Below are 14,603 nucleotides of genomic sequence, written 5' to 3' on the forward strand. Positions count from 1 at the left end.
ATAGCATTGGGAAACTGGAATATCCACATGCAAAAAAAATGAGGTTGGACTTTTACTTGGTTTATCTACAAAAGTTAACTCAAAATGGATCAATGCCATAATACAAGAGCTAAAAGAAAACACAGGGGAATAGCTTCGTGATGTTGGATTTGGCAATAAAACCTGTTGAATATAACACTGGAAGCGCAAGCAACAAAATGAGAAATAGATTAATGTCCGATGGAGAAAGAGAACTCCTTTAACTCAATAATGACAAAAACCAACCTAGTTAAAAAACGGGGAAAGGATTTGAATAGGCATTTTCCAAAGAAGATATACAGATGGCCAATAAGAGTATAAAAAGACGGTCAGTATCATTAATTAGGAAAATGCAAATCAAAAGCACGATGTGACACGGCTTCACATGGTTATATAAAAACAAAATAAAGCAAACATAGAATAAGCAGTGTTGGCAAGAATGTGCTGAAACTGGAAATTTCGTGTAAACTTGTAGGAATTTAACATGGTGCAGCCACTTTGGAAAATAGTTTGCCAGTTTCTCAAAAGGTTAAACATGGAGTTGTTACCATATGATCCAGCAATTCCCCTTCCGGGTAAACTATACCCAAGAGGAAGGAAAACATATGTCCACACACAAATTTTTACACTAGTAGTCATAGTAGCATTACTTAGAATAGCCATAAAATGGGGGGAAACCAAGTATACATCAAGCAATTAATGGATAAATAAAATGTGATGTATTTATACAATGAAATATTATTTTACTATAAGAAATAAAGTACTGACACTTGCTACACCACAGATGAACTTTGAAAACATTATGCTATGTGAAAGAAGCTAGACACAAAAGGCCACACGTTGTATGATTCTATCTGACATCCAGAATGAGCAAATCCACCAAGACAGAAAAAGTAGGAGCTGGAGGGAGTGGGGAATGGGATCTGACTACTAATAGGTAGTTTCTTTTTGGGGTGATGAAGATGTTCCAGAATTAGATAGTGACGATGCTTGCACAACTTGGCAAATGGGAGAAAAATCATTTTAAAATTGTATACTTGATAAATGTACTGTATGTCGTATGAATGATACCTTCATTTTAAAAATGTATACAGCTTGGGGCGCCTGGGTGGCGCAGTCGGTTAAGCGTCCGACTTCAGCCAGGTCACGATCTCGCGGTCCGGGAGTTCGAGCCCGCGTCAGGCTCTGGGCTGATGGCTCCGAGCCTGGAGCCTGTTTCCGATTCTGTGTCTCCCTCTCTCTCTGCCCCTCCCCCATTCATGCTCTGTCTCTCTCTGTCCCAAAAATAAATAAAAACGTTGGAAAAAAAAATTTAAAAAAAAATAGTAAAATAAAAATGTATACAGCTTAATAAAACCCAAAACACACACATTTGGCCTAATTGAAAGGACACTTGCATGGCAGCGTACTGGCATTTGAGCTTTCTCTACTACGCTCCCAAAAAGGTCAGAGTCAAGACTGTTACTGATGATGAGGAGGGCCCCAAGCAGGTGAGAGCCTGCATGTAAAACAGGAGAGTACCCCACCCTACTGATGGTGGGATTTGCATTCATTTGCAAGGTGATGATCCCAGACCAGCAAACCCAGAAACTTGTATGCACCTTCCCATCTTTGGTGGCTCTGCTGTTGGCGTAGTGAAGGGGTGGATATAAGGGACCAGATCAAGGGAACAATAATGTATTCATAAATAGTATTGTAGAAAGCTGAAACTTCTAATCCATGTATTCTTATATAGCTCCAGTCTAAGTGGACCTCACTTCAGTCCCACTGAGTGTCTGAGAGTAGAGCTCAGGAATTTACTTTTTTTTAATTTTAGAGAGAGAGAGACTGAGAACAGGAGGGGCAAAAGGAGAGAAAGAGAGAATCTTAAGCAGGCTCCATGCTCAGCACAGAGCCTGACACAGGGCTCAGTCTCATGACCCCGGGATCATGATCTGAGCCAAAATGAAGAGTCACTCAAGTGACTGAGCCACCCAGGCGGCCCCTTGGGAATTTACACTTTTCATAAATATAAATATCCCTGGCAATTAAAAATAAATTTTTAATGGTTATTTTTGAGAGACAGAGAATGAGTGCGGGAAGGGTAGAGAGAGAGGGAGACAGAATCTAAGGCCCAGGCTCTGAGCTGGGGCTCAAACTCATGAACCATGAGATCATGACCTGAGTCGAAGCCGGACGTGAGCCACCCAGGCGCCACCCCCAACCTACACACCAGCAATTTTTATTCAAACTTAAGTTCAACTACCACTAAGTCTTTTTCTTCTAACTTAAAATGCCAAGTCTATAGAAAGTCAAAAAATATATAGTACAAAGAATGCCCACATAAGGTACATTTTTTATTTTTGAAATGTTTTTATTTATTTTTGAGGGAAAGAGCAGGCACACACGTGCACATAAGCAGGAGAGGAACAGGGAGAGAGGGGGACAGAGGATCTGAGGGAGGTTCTGTGCTGACAGCAGCTCAGTGTGGGGCTTGAATTCATGAGACCTCATGAGATCATGACCTGAGCCAGTCAGACGCTTAACTGACTGAGTCACTCAGGTGCCCCTGAAGAATATATTTTAGATTAGATTCGCTAATTGTTAACACTTTGCTAATTCTTTCTATTCTCTTAACCATCACTTTGAGAGTTACAGTCATAATGACACTTCAAATATTTCAGCTCGTATCACCTTAAAACAAAGACATTTCCCTTATAAACATAATTTGTCACACCTGGGATATTTAACATTGATACACATAGATTATCAGATATACAATCCATGGTCCTATTTCTGCTGCTGTCCCTATAATGTTCCTTATAGCTTTCTGGGGTTTTGTACCCAGGATCCAGTCAAAGATCAAATATTGCAACTAGTTATCACATCTCTTTGTTCTCCTTCAATCTACAATAGCTCTGTAATTTTTTTTTCTTGTCTTTCACAAGCCTGACATCTTTGAAGAGTGTTTTAAAGAATGTTCTTCAATTTGGATTTGCTTTATTGTTTCCTGATGACTAGAATTAGGTTAACTAGTCTTGTTAAGATAATGTGTATCCATTTGTCCATTATTGGTAATGTTAGGTTTTATCACTTAGTGTGGTGTCTACCAGATTTCTCTACTGTAAAGGTGTGTTCCTGTGTAATGAATAAATAATCTGAGGGCGATACTTTCAAACTAACTACTTATTCTTATGCATAAGAATCTTTAACCAGATTATCTACAGTTACCTCAGCGATCATAGATTTGTGATTTCTGTAGTTACAATAGAAATCATTAAACTGAGTTTGGTTGTAATATTTCCCTCTTAATAGTACTTTTGTATCTTGAACATAGTCTCAAAGTCTAATAAAGCCATCCTTCCTTAATATGATTGTTTTTATAATCAGAACTTGAGATACAAACACTTCTATCTCCTAAATAATTTCAGTTTTCCAAAAATTAGTGTTCAGCAGAACACATTTTCTAACCCATAGTTCTCTAAATCACCGTAATTTGTTAAGTGTGATAAATGATGAGCTGGCTATCATGTTTATTTTTGTAACCTTAGTCCTTTTATAACTAGAAAGGTTTTTTTTTCTGTTCATAAATCCTACAGATATTGAACAATTTTATAGGATAACTGATTTTTTTTTAGCAAATGAAAAGGCAATGCATTTTTAAGCTCTCTTTTAAGAATTGCTGAAATCCAATTGTTGCTGTGAAATGCACTCTTACAGACTTTAAATACACTAAGGTACATCATGTGACAAAGGCAATATCTAGCATTGACTTTGAATCTACTTTCTCCCATCCCTTACATAGATATTTGACTATTTAATCTTACATGTTCAGGTAAGATTATCTATTTGGCTATAATGGGAATGTTTTGTCATTAAAAAACCTGTAAGTTTCTCACTTATTTACTCAACCCTGAAAAATCTCAACTGGGAATGCAATTCTATTATTTAAGGAGTATGGGAATTTACTTTCCTCCAAGAAGTGTTAACTTAGAAAGCACCTGATTCTCTCTGTAGGTCCTTCCCATTTGGTTGAGTTTCTCTCACTACCATGTTGATGTGCTTAGTAAATAACTGGCTGCCAGTTGGGATATGCATCAGCTCAGTCATTACCAGCCTTTGCCAAGCAGGAGGCCCAGGCCACAGCACTTGGCTGTCCCAGTCCAAGGAGCACACTGTTTCGAGGATGCATCGGCCCACAGTGATCAGCACCATGCGCTGGCTCCCCTTCCACGCCATAAGCTACCACCACTGCATTAAAGTCCATTAGCATTTTGCTGCCCCACTTAAGTGGCAGTTGCTGATGAAGTTCAACATGACCAGTATTTATTAGTCACTACCTAAAGCAAAGCGCAGTGTAAAGCACTGTTGGAGGTTATAAAATAAGTGCAATCCCTTTCTTCGAGTAAATTACAAACCAGTAAGGAAATGGGATGATTTTTTAAAATAGCACTATTATGTCTCAGATTCTGGGAAATGCCAGGCAGAAAAAAATAGGGCAGAAAGGCTATGAAAATTTGAAGGATGAGAAAATTACCCACTAAATTGAGAGCGAGGAACTATCTCTTTAGGTGTTCCGAGAATATGGGATTTTCTGAGGACACAAAATTATAGGAAGGCTTCTGCTCCAAACTGCTGAGAGAATCACGACTTTCAAGTAGCAGAAAACACAGCATAGTGGGGAGTTAGCCCCTCACCATATTAGGCAGGTTATTTTTGTAACTTTCCAAATCAAAATAACAAGACTTGGACACATTCATTCATTCAACTATTCAATACATTTTATTAAATGGCTGCTAGAAACCAGCGAGTGCACTACGACCAGGTGCTGTAAGAGTTAACGAGACAGTCTAGTTGGGTGGTATAGACAAAACAGTGCAACAATTTCACTGCGGTTGTGTGTGTGTGCAGATAAGATGTGAGTTCAGAGGAGGAACACCTCACCCACACTGGAGGTTTCAAAGAGAGAGTCCCAGACAGAGGTATTTCCAGACTTAAAGCCAAAGCAGCAGTATTCCAGCTCAGAAAACAATAGAAGCCAAAGCCCTTATTGTCCCAAACACTGCACTCCTATGTCACAAAACCCTCCAATTGCCTTGAACTTAAACTGTTCACCCTCCGGTGGGCACAATAATATAATCTTCACTGTGCATATTATCGATCCGTAAGAATACGACATGCTGCCCAATGTAGAAGGCATGTATTTACCACAATCTAGAGATATCAAATACTTGTGCAAATCAAATCAGCCCTTGATTAAGTACGGTGCACTGGTGATGGCCAGCTGGTCAAACAATTATGGATTGTATTTTAAATACGGAGAGAACAAAATTATTTATGATCATCAGAATTCACAGGGCATTTTTTTAGGAATGAATTATGGACTATTGGTAAGAGAAAAAGATCAGAGAGGTCTCAGCACTTAATAAAGACTACAGTGGTGACCCGATTTTCGGTCTGATTTAGGAACTGTGAAGCGAGTCTGGGCTGTGCTCGGGATGCAGAGGAAGCTCATTTTGGATGATCAGTGAAGTGAGGGAGGTCGAACATTCTCAGTGCAGCAGTTAAGTGATCTTGGCAGTACCAGAGAGAACCAAAGAGATTTGTTCTAGTTAAAGAAATGAATATTTGGAACTACTTGTGTGGCACTCAGGGGAACATTTTTCTTATTTGCTAACGTGAAGTAAAAAGTAACTTCATCACATTTGCGGAGGTCTCTGTACAAGATACAACTGAAAGGGCTGGGCAGATTTCATAAAGGCATCTGTGATGAATTGCTCCCTTGCCCAACCCCAAGTGTGAAATGGGGAGCATGATAGCCTCTTTTCCTGTTCCTCTGGGACCTTGCTCTGTTATCAGCTCTTCCCTCTCTCATGTATCTTCAATCTCTTCCACTCCAGTGAAGCCTCCTCAGCACTGGTATATTCTCATGTCTTTGAAAACTGTTGAATATAATGGGGTATTTTCTGACCACGCTTCTCCCAGCTTCTCTCTTGTTGCTTTCCTTCCATTCATAGCCACGATTCTTGACAAATATTCTGTATTCACCATCTAAACTGCCTTAACTTGCATCAGTTCCCAGACTGTTGTCTGGTCCCACATTCTGCCCTATCTGTTCAGACACTGATCATCATGGCTAAAACCGATAGACTCTTCTTGATGCTTTGTCATTGACCTCTTGGTGGCACCTGATTGGTGACCACTCTTTTCTTCATGAATAACCTTCTTTGGCTTCTGAAATCTCTTCCCCATCTCAAGCTCTCTCTGAGATCACTATTCCCCCCCCCCCCATTAATATCCCTCCCTTAAATATTGTTGCCATTAATCTATCAGGTTTTGTACAGCTTCAAATATCTTCTTTCCCCTGGGGAATCCCAAATCTATGTTATCAGGATAAGATCATCTCCTGAGTGCCAGGACTGTAATGCCACCTGCCTGTGGACCAGCTCCATCTGAATGTCACATAAGCACTTCAAACCCTATATGGATGAAATCAAAGCTATCATCTTGCATTCCTTATTCTCTCCACTGCTTAAAATTGACCAGCTTGCCTTTGGGGAATATTTTTGTCTATCACTGACCTTTATGCATGCATTTTTTTAAATGTATCTATTCTGCTTACTAAACTGTAAGTCCTCTAGGGAAAAGAGCTCTGCCTTATTTGTTTTTGTATCCTCAGCAACTAGTAATGCCATCATTATTTGGGAACTATAAATGAATGGAGTGAAGTGAGGTCCACTGTGTAGCTCTCTTTTTTTGCATTGAAAAGAAGCATATCAGATCAGAGTCCCAACACATGATTGAAGGAGCTTACCGGCATAACTGCTCAGTGAAGTATCTCTTTTATTTTTCCAGCCAGCTCTCAAACACTGCCATGTGCCAGTGTTCTCTTTCCCAGGCAGGTACAGAATGCAATCCCAGGAGAACGTATAAGGAAAGAAAATTGCCCATAAGAGTACAGTGATGAGGAATGAGTACATTTACAAAGGAAACGCAGAGCCATGCTCCAGGGAGAAGTACTAGTAGGTCTTTCTTCTGTTTTGATATTTAACATTCAGCAGAGTGAAAGCATTCAGTCTGTAGTAATGGAAAGCAGCCTTGAAAAATGTGAGAAGATTTTATCATTAAACCTTACAAATCATAAAAATCTCAAAGGAAATGAATTTAGTTGGAAAGATAAAATTGCTATAGGGTAACATCAGGACTTTCAGCCTTCAAAAGTACATATATGTCAGTATCCAAGGACCCTTTGGGGTTTCTATCCCACATTAAAATAAAGAATTATGCAGAAGCTTGTATGAAAACACAGACGAGGGGCACCTTACCTGGTCTAAAGGAGTCAAGAGACTTCTGCCTGAGGGAGTGAAACCTGAGAAAAATTTTGAAAGTTAACTTTTGAACTGGGTATCTAAGCAGAAGGAAGAGCTCATACTAAGACACGGGGGCAGGGGTGGTGGTAAATATGACATCTCATTCAGGGAACAATGCCAAGTTTGGCAAGACTTATGTGTACTGTGAGTGTACGGGAGGTAAGTGAAGGGTGTGGAAATATGGCAAGGAACAAAGCACGAATTTCCCCGTATATTGTGTTTTGTAGTTTGACAAACATGGTAGGTGGGGAGCCATGGAAATATTTAGAGTAGGTAAGTGGCATGGTCAGATTTATATTTTAGAAAGATAATTCTGGCGCCAAGATATGGGATGAATTTTGAGAGGAATATGCCTACAGCCAGCAAGACGAACAAGAAGACCATTGCAATAACTAGAGAAGAAAGCATGTTAGGGGAAAAAGTCAAAGAAACGGATTTGACAGTAATCCAGGAAGTTGAATTCTAGAACTTAGTGCACTGTGGAATAAAGAAACGGTGTAGGATAATTCACAGGACTCTAGGTCCATTCAGTCATTCAAGATATATATCTAGTACTATATATAATACTATGTCCCAGCCTCTGTCAATACAATAATAAACAAGGCATAGTCCTAAGCCTCAAGGAACTCAGTCTAGGGGGATTACAGACAAGTAAAAAGGGTCAAAAGAAGTATGTAGTAGGAAGTTCTAGCAGAAACTTGGGATTTGGTAAAAGGTTTCTAAAAGAAATAGCATTTAGGTGAGATCTTAATGACAAAAAGTGCTAAGTAAAATGGGCTAGGGAAATATTCCTTAAAGGATGGAGTAGCATGTGCAAATGCTAGAGGTAAGAAAATATATCTTGTTTGTTTAGGAGATGGAAAGAAATAGGAGGCTAATGAGGCTTAGTGGCGATAAGCCTGAATTTGTGCATGTTGAGATGGAGAGGTCCATGGGATGCTCAAATGGAAAGACTAAGTCCTGGAGTTATCATCATTGCCTAAGGCAAACAGAGAAACAAATTTGAAAGACAAGGCAGGAGATAAAGCTGTGAGGGTGGAAAGATTTCCCGGAGAATAAGAAGAGAGAGTGTGAAGGATACAGACCCAGGTAACAACCATATTTAAGGCAGAGATGGAAGAAAAATGTCAAATGACACAGAATCAGGAGGAGACAGAGAGAGATCAAGGGAAATCTAGAAATCAAGTATTTGAGGAAAAGAGATTCGACCCCACTCGATGAGGCTGAGAGCTCTAGTAACGTAATGACAGAAAACTACCTATTGGACTTAGCGTTTTGAGATCATCTATAACCTTGTCAAGAGCACTTTCGACGGAGTGGGAGCCATAGAAGCCAGGTTAGAAGGAGTGGCTGATAGGTGAGCAACTGAAATGTTGAGTATAGATTATGCTTTCAAGTAACTTGATTGTGAAGAGCCAAGGAGAGAGACGGTAGCAACTAGATCACTGCGTGGAGTTGGGAAAAAATTGGTTGAATTTTTGTACTGAACAGAGAGGCATAAACAGCTGAGGGGAATGAGCCAAGAGACAGGGAAGGTAAAGAGTTGCCATAAGGACCTGGAGGAGACAAGGAAGGATGAGATATACATTATGTGGAGGATTAGCCTTGAATTTCAAAACAGCTGGTCCTCTGGAGTTGGAAAGAAGAGGTAGAGGCTGGATGAGAGGAGCGGATAAAGTGGTAGATGGAGTTCTAAAGAGCTGAGGGAATAGTGTGAGGATCAAGTGATCTTCTCAGGGAGGGGATGGGACACGAAAGCAGAGTGTCCTTGTCTCTGAGTTCAGTTTCCCAGTCCCCTCTCACATTCTGAACTCCAGCCCTCACCAGACTGAACACCTTTGTTTTGTCCGCATTCCAATGGGGTCATTTAGTAATTGGAATGGTCAAATGTCAGATTACCTGGAACACTACAAATAAACTTTGGAGGCTTCCAGAGGCTTTGTTTGTTTGGTTTTTGGACATGTATCATTTAATAGACTAGAGAAACAAATATTTACACAGAAAAGACATAGGGATTTTTTTCTCTACTAGATATTAGTATTTGTATTTTACGCATAATAATTACACTCCAAAGCTATAGACATGGTCATGATTATGTGCAAATGACTGTCTTCAGCCCCAAACTTCAAGGAGTTTAGAGTCTGAAACTTGTTTCCTCCAGAATTAAACAATGATACAATTTTAAGTTATTGTGGGTTTGAATATAATAGTTAATGGATAGTCTATCAAGCACTCCATAAAATGCCTTATAACTTGTATGAATCATAATACATGCTATCTAATTTTTAAAATCTACTTTAAGTAATGATCTGAGGACAAATTGTCCAAAGAACTGGGTTTTATTTTTTGTCTTTGTTTTCAAGGTGCCCGCTTTTGTTGCCCCCAAATGAGCAATCTCTTGGTTGGCCTCCAACTGCCTGGAAATTCAAATGTTCTTCTGAAGATTTGACACTGACTCTAGTATCATTTAATAATTTTTATGAACACCTTAACCACAAAATTGAGAGAATTAAGCAATGAATGATGCCAGGATGGCCGGACTGCTAACATCCCAGAAGAATGAACTAAAATTACAAGGGACGGAGCCCAATTACATAAACAATCTACTCAAAACACAGAGAAGCTCAAGAGAAACTTAGATTAAAATTATACATTCTTACCTGGTTTATTACACCTCCTCTTTGTGAAGGAGAATGATAATCATCGTTTTTATGACTTATTGCTGGTGGATTTATTTGCTCATGTTGGTCACAGTCATAGTGGATAATAGTGTGCTTCTATGTAAAGCACAGATCAAATCTTCTGGTCGAAAATTTGAAGGGCATTCAGTTAGAGCAAAGCAAATCAGTATTAAGTGGTTAAAATAGGATGAAATTCAGCAAAGAGTGGTAGATAAATACTAGTGGCCCAAACAAGATAGCGTTTCTCACTCATGTAAAATCTAAAAGTGAGTTGCCCGGTACTGGGATGGCCGCTCTGTGGTGATGAAACCCAGACCCCTCGCGTCCTGTTGCTCCACCAACTTCAACCTGTGGCTTCTACTTACAATCCCGGATGTCTGCTCAATTCCCACTCACTAGGTTTACATTCCAGCTGAAGAAAGAAAGAAAGGAACAGAAGCACACGCCCTCCCTTTTACATCTTTGACACGCACGCACATTTGTGTATGCATGTTTGTGTGTGTGAGAAAACATACATAACAAAATTTATCATTCTAACCATTTTATGTGAACAGTTCAGTGGCATAAGTACAATCACATTGTTCCCCAACCATCACCACCATCCACTACCATAACTTTTTCATGTTCCCAAACTGAAAGTCTGTACCCATTAATCAATGAACATTCCACTTCCTCCTCTTCCCTCAGCCCTTGGTAACCTCTATTTTGCTGTCTCCATGAATTTGACTACTTTAACATACCTCACATAAGTGGAATCATACAGTATCTGTCCTTTTGTGACTGGCTTATTTCATTTAGCATGTCCATTCATCTATTGAGCAACTGGGGTGCTTCAATCTTTCTATTGTCAATAATGCTGCTATAAACGTGTGTGCAAATATGTGTTTGAGTCCCTGCTTTCAATTTTTGGGGGGATATATATTACTATATATATGATGTTATAGATATTATGATATCATATATACACATATATATATATTTGAGACTATATATATTATATAGAATCTGGAAGTGGAATTGAAATTGCTAGGTCATATGATGATTCTACACCTAATTTTTTTTGAGAAATTGACATACTATTTTTCATGGTGGCTGCACCACATTACATTCCCATCAGTGATGCACAAGGTTTCTAATTTTTTCACATCCTTGCTAACACTTGTTATTTGCTGGATTTTTGTTTTTTAAATAATAGCCATTCTAAAGGGTATATTCTGGTATGTTACTGTGGCTTTGATTTACATTTCCCTAATGATTGGTGATGTTAAACATCTTTTCATGTACACATTGGCCATTTGTATATCTTCTTTGGAGAAATGTGTATTCTAGTCCTTTGCCTTTTTTTTTTAATTTTTTTTTCAACGTTTATTTATTTTTTTGGGGACAGAGAGAGACAGAGCATGAACGGGGGAGGGGCAGAGAGAGAGGGAGACACAGAATTGGAAACAGGCTCCAGGCTCCGAGCCATCAGCCCAGAGCCTGACGCGGGGCTCGAACTCACGGACCGCGAGATCGTGACCTGGCTGAAGTCAGACGCTTAACCGACTGCGCCACCCAGGCACCCCTATTTTTTTTTTAAATCAGGTTATTTTTTGTTGTTGTTAGTTGTAGGGGTTTTTTTATATATTCTGGTATTAATCACCCTCTCTTTTAAAGTTTATTTTCTGGAAATCACATATGACATTTCTGTTTATATTTTTAGGCCACAACTAGCCTCAAATGAGGCTGGCAGACGTAATCTATTTTAGGAGGCCATGCACCTAGCTAAAATTCAGAGGTTTTATACTTCAGGAAGAGGATAAGAACAGATGTTGGAAGTGAGCAGTCTCTGCTGAAAAATTTACATACAGGATCTCTTTTTAACTAGGGGCTTTGTCTATTGACCTTTTTGCTAAAAGGGGAGTACTAGTGTCTATCTTATAACCAATGTCTCAGTCAGGTTTTCCCATAACTTTGGGATTACCATGTATTTTTTTTTCTGAATTTTGCCCTCTATTTTAAAAACTAGCAAAGCATCTATCAACTACCTATACACACACCTACACACACACACACACACACACATAATAAATGTTATATATACATGCATATATTTTTTACATTATTTTTATACTTATTTAAAAACATATAGCTGTATAAATAGATAAATAAGGTCACCTAGTTTAGGTCCCTTCTGCATTAATTCCTATTAATTATTCCTCTCAGGCTAATAGGCACTTGATTTTACTCTAGGCTTTGACTGAATTTTCTTTCAATTCCATCTGAATCACTAAATGTCCAGAAATTTTTTTTAAAAATTATGTTGAGGTATAATTGACATATAACATATTAGCTTCAAGTATACAACATAATTCAGTTATTTGTACACATTGCAAACTTATCACAATAAGTGTAGTTAACATCTGTTACCATACATAAGTACAAAATTTTTTTCTTGTGATGAGAACTTTTAAGATTTACTCTTTTAGCAAATTTCATATATGCAATACAGAACTTTTTTAATGGTGCCAGAGTTTCAAAGAATTTAGCAGTGTGGTGCCCCAACTTTTTGCAGAAGTGTATTTTTTCTCATGAGCCTATTGCCTCCCTACCTTGCAATGACAGGGTATTCAAGTGGCTCAGCCATTGGGGTTTACAATGAACATCTTTACAAATAATACCACAAGTTGCGTATTTTGGAATATGAGGACTGGATCAGAGTTCAGGAGAGTGAAAAAGAGATTTTTAAATTAAGAATATAGCAACATTGGGGTGCCTGGGTGGCTCAGTTAAGCAACCAACCCTTGATTTCAGCTCATGATCTCACAGTTCGTGGGATTGAGCCCTGCATCAGGCTCTGGGCTGCCAGCAAGACCCTGCTTGGGATTTTCTCTCTCTCCCTCTCTCTCTTCCTCAAAATAAACAAACTTAAAAAAATAATCTGGCAACATTAATAACGATTGTTATTGTTTATAAGGATTTTTCAAATTTTATTTACTAGCTTTAACCCATCAATGTTAAGGGATCAGGGCCACCACTGTCAAGACACCTATGTTCATTCTATTCTGACATGTTCAAGATATGTTTGGAAGACGAGGTTTTCTCTCCAAAGGAAGAAGTTCGGTCCAGGGCAGTATGGACCCATTTCCAAAGGAAAGAGCGATTCTTATTAGAGCTTTCTGTTTTCTCATGGACTAATATTTGAACTCTGGGAAAATGAAGTACCACTGAGCTGTGATTAAAATCTAAAAAACTAATATAAAGCATTGGGTCAGAACTGCCTCACTGCCCACCTATATCAGATCCTGGCCAGGACCTCTCTTGGGGGTGACTGTTGGAACCTACTGAGGTAAAGAAGGGACACAGGGCCAGAACAGCAGGCAGGTCCAGCCCACATATGTGACAGAGAAGGCACAAGAAAGAAAACCATAGGGAGGAAAATGTTGAGAGTCACAAACAAGTTGAGGGCTAGCTCATGAGTGATCTTAAACACCGAAAATGCCCAAAAAGAGAAAGGGAAACTGATGGGACTTGGATCCCAGAATTACAGAGGGCCAGACATGTGCCCTTATACTAGTCTCACTGTGGTACATCAGCATCTCAAACTGTGTGGTCCAGGGAGCCAGGGTCTCATTGGCATGTGATCCCTAGGAGAGGGAGCTGGGGGAGAGGAGAGGAGAAGTGAGTCAATTTCATTTAAATTAAGACATTTTAAAGACTAAGATATTAATCTCATTTATTTTCAATATTCAAATCAAATTTTAAAATGTTTTACCACGTGAAAATATGACTTCATTGAGGATTTCATGTCTTTCACACATCTGAGATGTCTGGCTAAAAAGGAATATGTGAGCCATTTTTCATCTCACTGACCACAGGGTGTGGGTCATTTATCAACAACAACAACAAAATATCTTGAAAAAATTAAACCAGCAAAAATATGTAAGCTGTCTTAAAATAGAAAACCTGGTGGCAGAAGTACCCTCAATTTCTTTGGCACAACGAAGCCAGACGGAGCATCTGTACAGTCTGTTCATACACCCTTTTCATAGATGGCTTGTGAAACCAACACTCAGACTCACACGAGAGCCTTAGGGGAAGCCAGATTTCACACCTCCAACCTTCAAAGTTCTAACATAAGGAAGAAAATCTGATGTCATGTCATCTTTAAGACACTTCGTGTAGAGATAGGAGATGCTGGTCCCGGAATGTCCAATACCTGCCAGGGGGCTCTGCCTGGTGACGTGTGTGTTCACGAAGGAAAATGCCTACAGTCGTGAAGGTCTTTCAACGATGCATCTGGAGGCAACAACAGAGAAGACAGACAACCCTCTGGCTCTGTAATTAAACAAAGAACCTGTATCCCCAGAGACTCATCCCACTTCATAAACACTGTAAATGGAGGCCACATTGTCTTGAGGAAGAGGACAATGAAAGGAGAGTCCCTGACACCATTATGCTGCCATATGTCTAGCACAGGAGATCATAAAACTGAATGAGAGCAGTGTGAACCAGTGAGCAGTACCCTCCCTTGGATTTATGACTAACCTGCTCTTCATTTTCACCCAGTGAGGGC

General features: G+C 39.3%; 2 long non-coding RNA genes across 2 annotated transcripts in view; both read right to left on the reverse strand.

Annotated features, from left to right (window-relative positions):
• LOC147575559 (uncharacterized) overlaps positions 1-14,603 on the reverse strand; it is a 265,631-nt gene that overhangs the window by 223,605 nt on the left and 27,423 nt on the right. The window lies entirely within an intron of this gene.
• Positions 11,622-14,603, reverse strand: part of LOC147575560 (uncharacterized) — a 29,491-nt gene continuing 26,509 nt past the window's right edge. The window contains exon 3 of the long non-coding RNA XR_015242512.1: positions 11,622-14,326. This is a non-coding gene — a long non-coding RNA (uncharacterized LOC147575560). The remainder of the gene's footprint in view (positions 14,327-14,603) is intronic.

The sequence above is a fragment of the Puma concolor genome, chromosome D3, assembly GCF_028749965.1.
Source record: "Puma concolor isolate L17-30 chromosome D3, mPumCon1.1.hap2, whole genome shotgun sequence".
NCBI classification, from domain to species: domain Eukaryota; kingdom Metazoa; phylum Chordata; class Mammalia; order Carnivora; family Felidae; genus Puma; species Puma concolor.